Genomic DNA, 9,963 nt, shown 5'->3' on the forward strand with positions numbered 1-9,963 from the left:
TTCAAATCTAGGTCATAAAATTTTAAAATTTAACATAAATTAACAATTTTTATGGTGGTTTTTAATCATGGATACATAATTAAATTATTAATTAATTATGAAAAACAAATCAATTCTAAATTATTCGAATTTCAACAAATTAATCATAATTACAAATTAGGTTGTATAATTAACAAGTCTAGGCATTCAAAATTGTTAAACATATACTGTAGGTCAATCAAAAACTCAAGATTTATCAACAAGAATTGCAAATATTCAATTTAACATCTTAAATTTACAAAATTTTGCGTTCGAAAAACTAAAACCTCCAAAAAGTCATAGTTAGGCTTCGAATTTGGGAAATCTGGGTTCGGCCGAAAATCACTCGATTTGGATGAGTAACGAAGAAACTGCCGAAAAACTGCGTACATATAATTAAATAAACGCAATTTGCATTAACAGTTACGAAAATTATTCACCCCTTTTAATTCTTTGCAAATTTGTAAAATTTAACCATGTCATGCAATTTAGATTATGTAAATAATAAGAGGCTCGTGATACCACTGTTAGGTTATGATACATATGACAAAATATAAATCATGTGGAAAACCTTAATGCCAGGAAACATATTATTTACACATAATCATATAGCATAATTTAGATGCATACACTTTGTAGCGTACCTTCCCTAGGTGCGCCCGAACCGAACAAGAACAAGTCTTTAGGACTCCAAGTGTCGTCCCTCCGTAGATAGTCCACAGCACGTCCGGATCCGCCTTAAGGTTGACCAACTAGAATCGCCCTTAAGGTTCCTAGGATTTTCGGCTAATTAGGTTGCAAGTGTTTGGCTGATTTTAGCTCCAAAATCTTACCTTTGAATACTCCTTTGCGTACATATAATTAAATAAACGCAATTTGCAATTAATTAACAATTACGAAAATTAATCACCCCTTTTAATTCTTTGCAAATTTGTAAAATTTAACCATGTCATGCAATTTAGATTATGTAAATAATAAGAGGCTCGTGATACTACTGTTAGGTTATGATACATATGACAAAACATAAATCATGTGGAAAACCTTAATGCCAGGAAACATATTATTTACACATAATCATATAGCATAATTTAGATGCATACACTTTGTAGCGTGCTTTCCCTAGCTGCGCCCGAACCAAACAAGAACAATTCTTTAGGACTCCAAGTGTCGTCCCTCCTTAGATAGTCCACAGCATGTCCGGATCCGCCTTAAGCTTGACCAACTAGAATTGCCCTTAAGGTTCCTAGGAATTTTCGACTAAAATGGTTGCAAGTGTTTAGCTGATTTTTGCTTCAAAATCTTACATTTGAATACTTCAATGTTGTGTATAAATTTGTGACCCTAGGCACCTATTTATAGAGTTATGGAAAAGGACTTATAATCCTATTAGAATACTAATTTAGTTTAATTAGAATCCTGCTAGGACTCTATTAAATAAACTTTATCTATTAGGATTAGGATTTAATCATATGACGAATCCCGATAGCTTTAGGATTCGTGTAACACGCACACGAGCAGCGCACGAGCACCGCACACCCGTGCGCAAGCCTTGCGCCCTATGCCGAGCGCACAGCACTGAGGCCCACTGCCCGCGGCCTGCCTGATCCGTGCGCGCGCCCAAGCCTTGGCTGGGCCTGGCCTTGCACTGGGCCTGGTCGAGGTTGGGCGACGGCCTGGCTTCGTGTTGGGCCTTCGTCTAGCAAGCCTCGTCCGATGCTAATTCGTACGATACGCTTCTGATTAAATTCCCGATTCCGGAATTCATATATGAACAATATTTAATATTTCCAATTCCGGAATTAATTTCCGTTTCGAACAAATATTTAATATTTCCGTTTCCGGAATTATTTTCCGATTTCGATAATATTTCCGATTCTGACAATATTTCCGTTTCCGGGAATATTTCCGATTCCGGCAATATTTCCATTTCCGATAATATTTTCCGATACGTACCATGTTTCCGTTTCCGGCAACATCTACGACTTGGATAATATTTATATTTCCGATACGATCCATATTTCCGTGTCCGGCAATATCATCGTTTCCGGAGTATTCATTTCTTGCTTTTGACGATCTCGGCTCCCATTGAAACCAAGATCCGTCGATTCCGAATATCCATAGATGGAGTATTTAATGCCATTAAATACTTGATCCGTTTACGTACTATTTGTGGGACCCTACGGGTTCAGTCAAGAGTAAGCTGTGGATTAATATCATTAATGCCACTTGAACTGAAGCGGCCTCTAGTTAGGCATTCAGCTCACTTGATTTCACTGAATTATTAACTTGTTAATTAATACTGAACCGCATTTATTAGACTTTAACATTAAATGCATACTTGGACCAAGGGCATTATTTCCTTCATACCCGACATCTTAGCATGACAATCTCATTCCATAAATTTGACCAAATCCTCCCTCCACCGACAATGACTCAACTCAAAAGGGTCAAGAGGACTTTTTAAGGTGTAACGTAGGCTAGAGGTAAGGTGTGGAACAAATTTGGTAATTGGTGCTGATACCTAAAGTGAAGCGCAATAAATGAACTCAACTCAAGCAAATCGAACCACAACAAACTCATACCACTTATTTGGGGTACACCCAAGCTTATTCAACAACTACACTAAACTAAAACTCTCTTTGAACTTTTCTTGATTTGATTTTCTCTTTTTTGTGTTTCAAATGAAACTTTTCTCATTGCCTTGTTTTTATTTTAGTTTGATTTTCTCTTTTTTGTGTTTCAAATCAATCATTCCTCAACATTGCATATTCATTCAAAACCATTAAGCATCATAACTCAAAGCTTCACTATCACTTCTAAGGGTGAAAATAAAACAAAGGCTAATAGGCTTGTAATGTGCTTATAAGAAATGAAGGGGAAAGGCTCAAATGGCTAGCAAGGGGGCAAATGCAAACAAAAATATATGAGAAAAATAGAAAATAAAGTCCTAACTAAAAAGAAAAATAGTCACCGAAAGGAATGCCTCTATCGTCCCCTTAATTAGTTCGGTCGCGGTCTCGGGAAGGAAAAAGTCAAATTCGGGAGATAAGAAAGTCAATGCCAAGGATCCATGCCACTCAATATGTGTAAACAATGTGTTTGGGCTAATATGAACATGATCCTCACATGGGAGCAAATACTACTCTCTCCGGTTTCAAGTCACTAGAGAGATCGACACCATCTTACCACAAGCCAATGGTTCAAGACGCATGCTACCCAAAGTTCAACAAACTTTCTTAACACCTAAATCCTAGATTCGACCAAAGACATTGAAAACCGTGCAAACATCTACCAATTAGGAATAAAACCATTGTAAACTACAAGTTCCAATTTTATTTGCCCCAATCAAGAATAATGCCTAAGAACCTAGAAAAACTTGTCTTGACAAAAGGAAGGAAAACAAAGAAAAAGGAGGAAAAGAAGAAAAGAAGAAATCACACCAAAAGGAAAACAAAAAGAATCAAAAGAAAAGAAAAGGAAACAAAAGAAAACAAAAATCAAACTAAAATAAAATTAAAAACAAAGAAACTAATATATACAAGGGCACACAAGGTATGATTTCAAAGAAATGAGCATCACAAATTGGCAACCATACAATAAAAATCCCCCCAAGCGTGAAGTAGGCCATTTCCCCAAGGCCTAAAACAAAACTATGGAGGGGCACAACTACCCATCCAACCAAATGCCCCACAAGAAATATGCCTGTCCCAAAGAATGCATGTGAGATAGAAGGATATTACCGGATATGTCGTGGGAGCAAGTCCCGCAAAGAACCGGTAAAAACCGAACCAAACTCTCTGAAAAATCGACGGACAAGGCAATGGTGGAAAGTGTGAACCCACCGCAATGAAACATACCATAAACAACTCAAAAACAACCAAGAAAAATGTTAGTAGACAAGGGCCAAATGGCCAAATCTAACTATCAACCAACATAAGCTCATCATATATACAACCACACAAAGTGGAAAGAAGATCAACAACACCAACAAGCATCAAAAGGTCCCCATAGCACCCCCACGTCACACTTTTCCCCCCAAGCTAAATACAAGCATACCATCACAATAGAAGATGGGGAAGAAGTGGAGGGAACCCTAAGAGGTGCTTGGGCCCTTCCCTTTACGCTCTAGATCATAAAGCCTCCAATATTCATCCATTTTAAGACGATGAGCACGAGCCTCTTCGTCCGTAAAAGGGGTGAAATTGAAGGTGGGGTCCACATCGGGACCCGAAGCATCGGTATAGGGAGGCCAAGCGTACTCGGGGTTAAGGGGGTAGTTTCCATGGGGAGGCTCTCCTCGGGGCCCATCCCAACCTCCAACATAATCCTTGGGCCACCCGGTGAAATTCTCGGGCCAACCATCAGGCCGATCAACCGGTGGGGGTGTGGGATACATCGGATCACCACGGTAGTCACTCCCTCCCATTATAGTATAATCATAGGGCGGGAAGGAGGGGGGAGTGACACCGGGTTGGAAAGGGCCCGTCCAATACGGGTAGGTGGGTGTACGCTCCTCATTCCAACTAGGGACGGGCCCTTGTTGGGGAGGGTGATAAGGGTAGTTAACATAGGGGGCAAAATCCCCTTTGTCAACGTGGTAATCGTGCACCCGCCTACCGTAGTAGGACGACTCAAAATCGGGATAAGAATCCCCCCGTGCGGCTCCCTTGAGGAGCAAGTGAAGCCAAGGTACGATTTTGGTCCTCTTGCCCTTGCAAGATAGCCGCAAGGGTAGATTGTAAGCCATGTAAATCAAAAGGAGAGGAAGAAGATGACATACCACCCTCATTAGGGGAAGGCTCCGTGATCGGAGGAGGACCTTGAGGAGGACTATGAGGAGGAGACTCCGGGGCGGGTTGAGGAGGAGGAAGCCTTGCCTCTTGGGAAATGAATTGAGGATCGCGGGAAAGCAAATACCGCACATTGGGAGTCCAAGAAGTGATGGAGGGATTGGGGAGGATGCACCAATCACGTTGCTTGACTGACCAAATATACTTATCATTCTTGGTGGCCTTGATCCACTTGGCATTGGTGAGAGTCCGCAAGTCAAGGAACTCCCCTCCGGAAACCGGATCCAACTCCTCTAGGGCTAGCTTGTAAGGATCATTGGGGAGTGCCCTCAAGAGAAGAATGAGCATCCCACCAATAAGAATGTCGCTACTAGTCGGCTGCCCATCCCAAATTTCAATTATCCGGGTGATCAATAGCTGCCCAAAATCCAAAATGCCACGATCCTTTTAGGTGGCTAGCCATAAGGCTCCAAGTTCCGGGCTCGACAAGGACCCGGTAGCCCCCTTTGCGAAGACCGCGTATAGAAGCATGCGGTTCAAGTAACAGATAGCGAGGTGATGAAATGAAGATGACTTAGCCGAAGAGGAAGTTAACCTCCTCGGCTCTCGCATGAGGTTCCCCCACCATATGTTCTCATCATAGGAGCCCATATACTCCACCACCGGGTTAACGACAAGACCTCGGTTTGGGAAGATAGTGAAGAAATCATTGATCTCTTCGTCGGTGAGCGTGTGTTGATTATTGAAGGCATGAAACTGAAGCTCTACCGTCTCTTTCCCTTCCTCATAAACCCTTCGCCTCCGAGCCGAAGCAAGAAATTCGAGGGTTACCCTCTTGTAAGTCTTAGCGTGCATCTTCACGAACTCCTCAAGATCGAGCCCCTCAATCAAAGTATTAAGCTCCTTCTTAAACCCCAAATCACGAACGGTCTTCTCATGATAGAATTTTGTCGGGCGGATGGTCCGCTTAGACAATTCTTCAAAATAGCTCCAAGACCGTTGTTCCGGAAATGTAATGCCGTAAGTTTTGAACTCCGGCGGGGCGGGTGCCTTGCGCTTGTTTGGTTGGGCTTTGGGCCCCTTCTTGGATCGTTTAGTGATCATGATGAACTTCTAGAGAACAAAAACCTACACACAAACAAAGAAAACAACCATAATCCAAAACAAAAGGAAAAAATAAGTTAGTCAAGAAAGCTAACAATCTACCATTAAGACTACCGCAAACAAATACCAATACACCACCCAAGTTCAATGCGAACAAGAGTACTCCAAACAATACTCATCAACCAAAAACAGCAAATCAACTAGAATTCAATTCAATATTTCACCAAAAATCTACCAAGAGACTAGACTTTACAAATATTAACAATGAATCATGCATAACAAGTCTAGATTATGAAGGAGTAAACACAAAAACAAACATGCATCTCTAACCACTCAAAATCAAAAATTCAGAAATTCTAACAAAAAGTATGAACAATGAGATAAAATGTAAAGAAAATAGAGAAGGAAGGGAAAGAAATTGTCACCACTATTAGAGGAGGAAGACAAGATCACCCAAAAGCACTCTCCAAAGCTCCAATTACACCAATGAATCACAAAATCAAAGTTCAAACCAAACCCTAGAATTTGGGGGGTTTTGAAGGAAAATATAAAATTAATGGATTTAGGGTGAGGGAAGGGGATGAGTTTGTGAATGAGAGAGATTGAGAGTGAAATGTGTGAGTGAAATTGAGTAGGAAATGTGTAGGAAGTAGAGGTTGAAGAGTTAAAGTAGAGAGAAGAGTAGAGTAATGGTGAAGAATGAGAAATGAAGATGAGAAATGAAAAAGAAGGGGGCGCGATTTCAGTAATAGCTCGATCGCAGAACCGCGTCGCCCGACCCGTGCGAGCGCACGAAATTTCCGTACGATCGCACGGATCGAGCACGAGCGCACTGAATTCTAACCCGCTTGCAAGATCTACCGATGAGCTACTAATCCATATTTCCAGTTTTGTGCGATCGCATGAATGAGCTGTGCGATCGCACAGAACTGGATGAATACCCCTTTTGCTTTTCTCAATTAATGCACCCCATCTCTCTCCTTTTTATCTATTAAAAGTAAAAATTAAACTACGAAAACAAAAGTTAGTAAACGAAAACAAATTAGGACTAGGGTTAGGCAACCGGGTTGCCTCCCGGGTAGCGCTCGTTTAACGTAATTAGCTTGAAGGGCCCCCCAAAAGTTAAGGGGGGTCAAACACACCCAACTTTGGGTCATCACTTGTCAACAAACTCTTCATAGCCCCTTTGGGCACAAACAACTTACCCAAACCACCACTCATGGAATGGGGACCAAACAAATTCTTCTTAGGCGTAGGATCGCCTTCCTTAGATTTCTTGCTCATGCACTTCTTACCATTATATGCCGGGGTGTGTGATCCCACATCATCAAGATCCATCCCGAATGTGTCGGGAATGATGATGACGTCATCAAAGGAGTCACCTAGCCCCGAAGAGATCTCGTCCATATCCTTCTTGACTTTCCTATCAATCTCAAAATCGCACTAAAAAACACAAGGGTTGTTAGAAGAAGTAGCACAAGAGTGATTGTACTCAACACAAGCAAAAGTGTCAATTTTCATGCAACTTCTCATCTTAGAGCAACATTGATCATCAATAGCAAGCTTGAAACTAGCCTTCGCGTCTCCCGCCGTCAAAGTGATAAGGCCACCTTGAACATCGATGAGAGCACCCGCCGTAGCCAAGAATGGCCTCCCTAAAATAATAGGGGTATGGGCGTCCTCATTGATATCCAAGACAATGAAGTCAACAAGGAAATTAAAATTCCCTATCACAAGGGGAACATCATCAACCCTACCCAATTGGAACATAACCGAGCAATCGGCTAATTGCAAGGACATAGGGGTAGGGGTGAGATCGCCAAGAATAAGTTTCTCATAAATTTTGTACGGCAAAATACTTACGCCCGCCCCCAAATCACATAGAGCATTGTCAAACTTAAGCTCTTGGATGCTACAAGGAATCGAGAAGCTCCCGGGATCCTTAAGCTTTGGGGGGAAAGGGCTCGAAATCAAAGCACTACAATGCTCCGTTAGGTGCACGGTTTCATTGGTGCCACAAGTCCTTTTGCCTCTCAAAATGTCTCTCATGAACCGAGAATAATGTGGCATTTCCTTTAGCGCCTCGGTGAAAGACAATGACACATATAGCTTGCTAATTGTTTCCAAAAACTTAGAAATTGATCATCTAGCTTTTTTCCAGCAATTCTTTGAGGATAGGGGGGAGGAGGAATTGGGAGAGGAGGAAGAGTAGTCTCCGTAGACTTAACACCATCAATCACGTCATCGATATGAGACTCCTCTTCCGCCATATCACAGTCCGGGGACTCATTTCCCTTAGAATCCTCACCCCTAGAGCTAGATGCACCAACAAGCGTAGCACCATCATCTAGAATCATCCCACTCCTAGTCACAACCGAATACATTTATTTAGGTGCTTGACCTTGGGGTGGGAGACTAGTATGCACTTGTTGTTCTTTGATGGTGCTAGCTAGTTGTGCTAGGTGAGTTTCAATCATTTTCAAGTGAGTGTTGGATTGATTGAATCCATCCACAAACTCAACATTCTTCTTGGCTTGCGCCCCCACGAACGACTCCATGAGAGCCTCAAGGTTAGACTTGAGAGGCGGGAGTGGTGGAGGTGCATTGCCATAACCACTAAGGTTTAGTTGGAATTCGTTGCCATAGGTCCTCGGTCCATTGAATCTGGGAGGTGGAAAGTGAGAAACACCATATGGACCTCCCGAGTTCAACGCATAACCCCCACTTGAGGCACCCCTAAATTGCCCATAAGAATAGTTGTAACCCCCTCCACCTTGATGGTTAGGATTATAACTACCTTGATTGTTTTAGGCTTGATTGCCAAGACCTTGAGATTGACCATAGGGTGCTTGGCCTTGATAGCCTTGCGCTCTATAGCCACCTCGGCCTTGACTATCATACCCACCTCCTTGGCCATAGCCTTGGTAGGATCCATACATAGGGGGCCCTCTAGGTGCTTGCCTAGCAAAGTTTTGATTATTGGGGTTATCATTTCTAGACCTCTCATTCAAAGCATGGGCATATTCCATATCAAAATCACCTTCACAAGAAAAGACATAATCCACATAAGACACATTATGCACCAAAGGACAAGCATTGGGGAAATGACCAAAATCTTGACAATTATCACAAAAAGATGTGCCCGGAGGCATTGTGTCATAGGAACTAACCTTGCTCTTCCCCTTGGTGAGAAGAGTAGCCGAAGGTAGTGGAATTGTTGATGGTGATGGTGGCTGACTTGGTGTGCTCTCTAGCTTTTCCAATCTCAAGCTAAGCTTCTCAATGATCCTAGCTTGCTCCATAGAATATACCGACCCTTTACCATCATCACTCCTACCCTTGCCATCATAGTCCCTTGCACCAACGTGCTAAGCTTGATAATTTTGGACAACGTCCTCAATTATCTCTTCAATTTGATCTTCGGTCTTGTTCATGATGGGACCACCCGCCCCGCATCTAGATTCGTCTTGGAGGTTGGGCTCAATCCCAAGTAGAAGGTTTGAAGTAGCAACCACTTAGGGATCCCATGGTGAGGGCACTCCCTTTGGTATTCTTTGAATCGGTCCCAAGCTTCAAAAAGCAATTCATCCCGCCTTTGCTCAAATGATTGAATTTTGTGGCGATATTCCGCCGTCTTTCCATGAGAGTAAAACTTGCTCAAAAATACGCTAGTCACTTAATTCCAAGTGCGAAGTGAATTTGGCTTGACCTCCTTGTCAAGACAATCGCTAGCTCGCCCAAGGAGAGAGAAACGGAATAGAGTCAACCGCATATAGTCCGAAGTCACACCATTATGTTTGTTTGTATCACAATAATGTTCGAATTGCTTTAGGTGCTCGTGTGGTGACTCGTTTCTCTTCCCACAAAAAGGATGGCTTTGAACCAAGTTAATCAAAGTGTGCATAGGGGAATAGAATCGAATGACGTGCCCGACACCTCACGGATGGGGCACGCGAAGTATCTAGTCTATGGAAGAGCTTTCGCCTAATCCTAAACTAGACCACTTACATATAATAGGAACTACTATTCACTTGCACAAATTAGGCTCACA

At 42.3% G+C, this 9,963-nt stretch overlaps 1 pseudogene; it reads left to right on the forward strand.

Moving 5' to 3' along the window:
* The first annotated feature begins 9,433 nt into the window (after nucleotides 1-9,433).
* Nucleotides 9,434-9,534, forward strand: LOC130471049 (uncharacterized; annotated as a pseudogene).
* Nucleotides 9,535-9,963: the final 429 nt, after the last annotated feature.

The sequence above is a fragment of the Spinacia oleracea genome, chromosome 3, assembly GCF_020520425.1.
Source record: "Spinacia oleracea cultivar Varoflay chromosome 3, BTI_SOV_V1, whole genome shotgun sequence".
Lineage (NCBI taxonomy): Eukaryota > Viridiplantae > Streptophyta > Magnoliopsida > Caryophyllales > Amaranthaceae > Spinacia > Spinacia oleracea.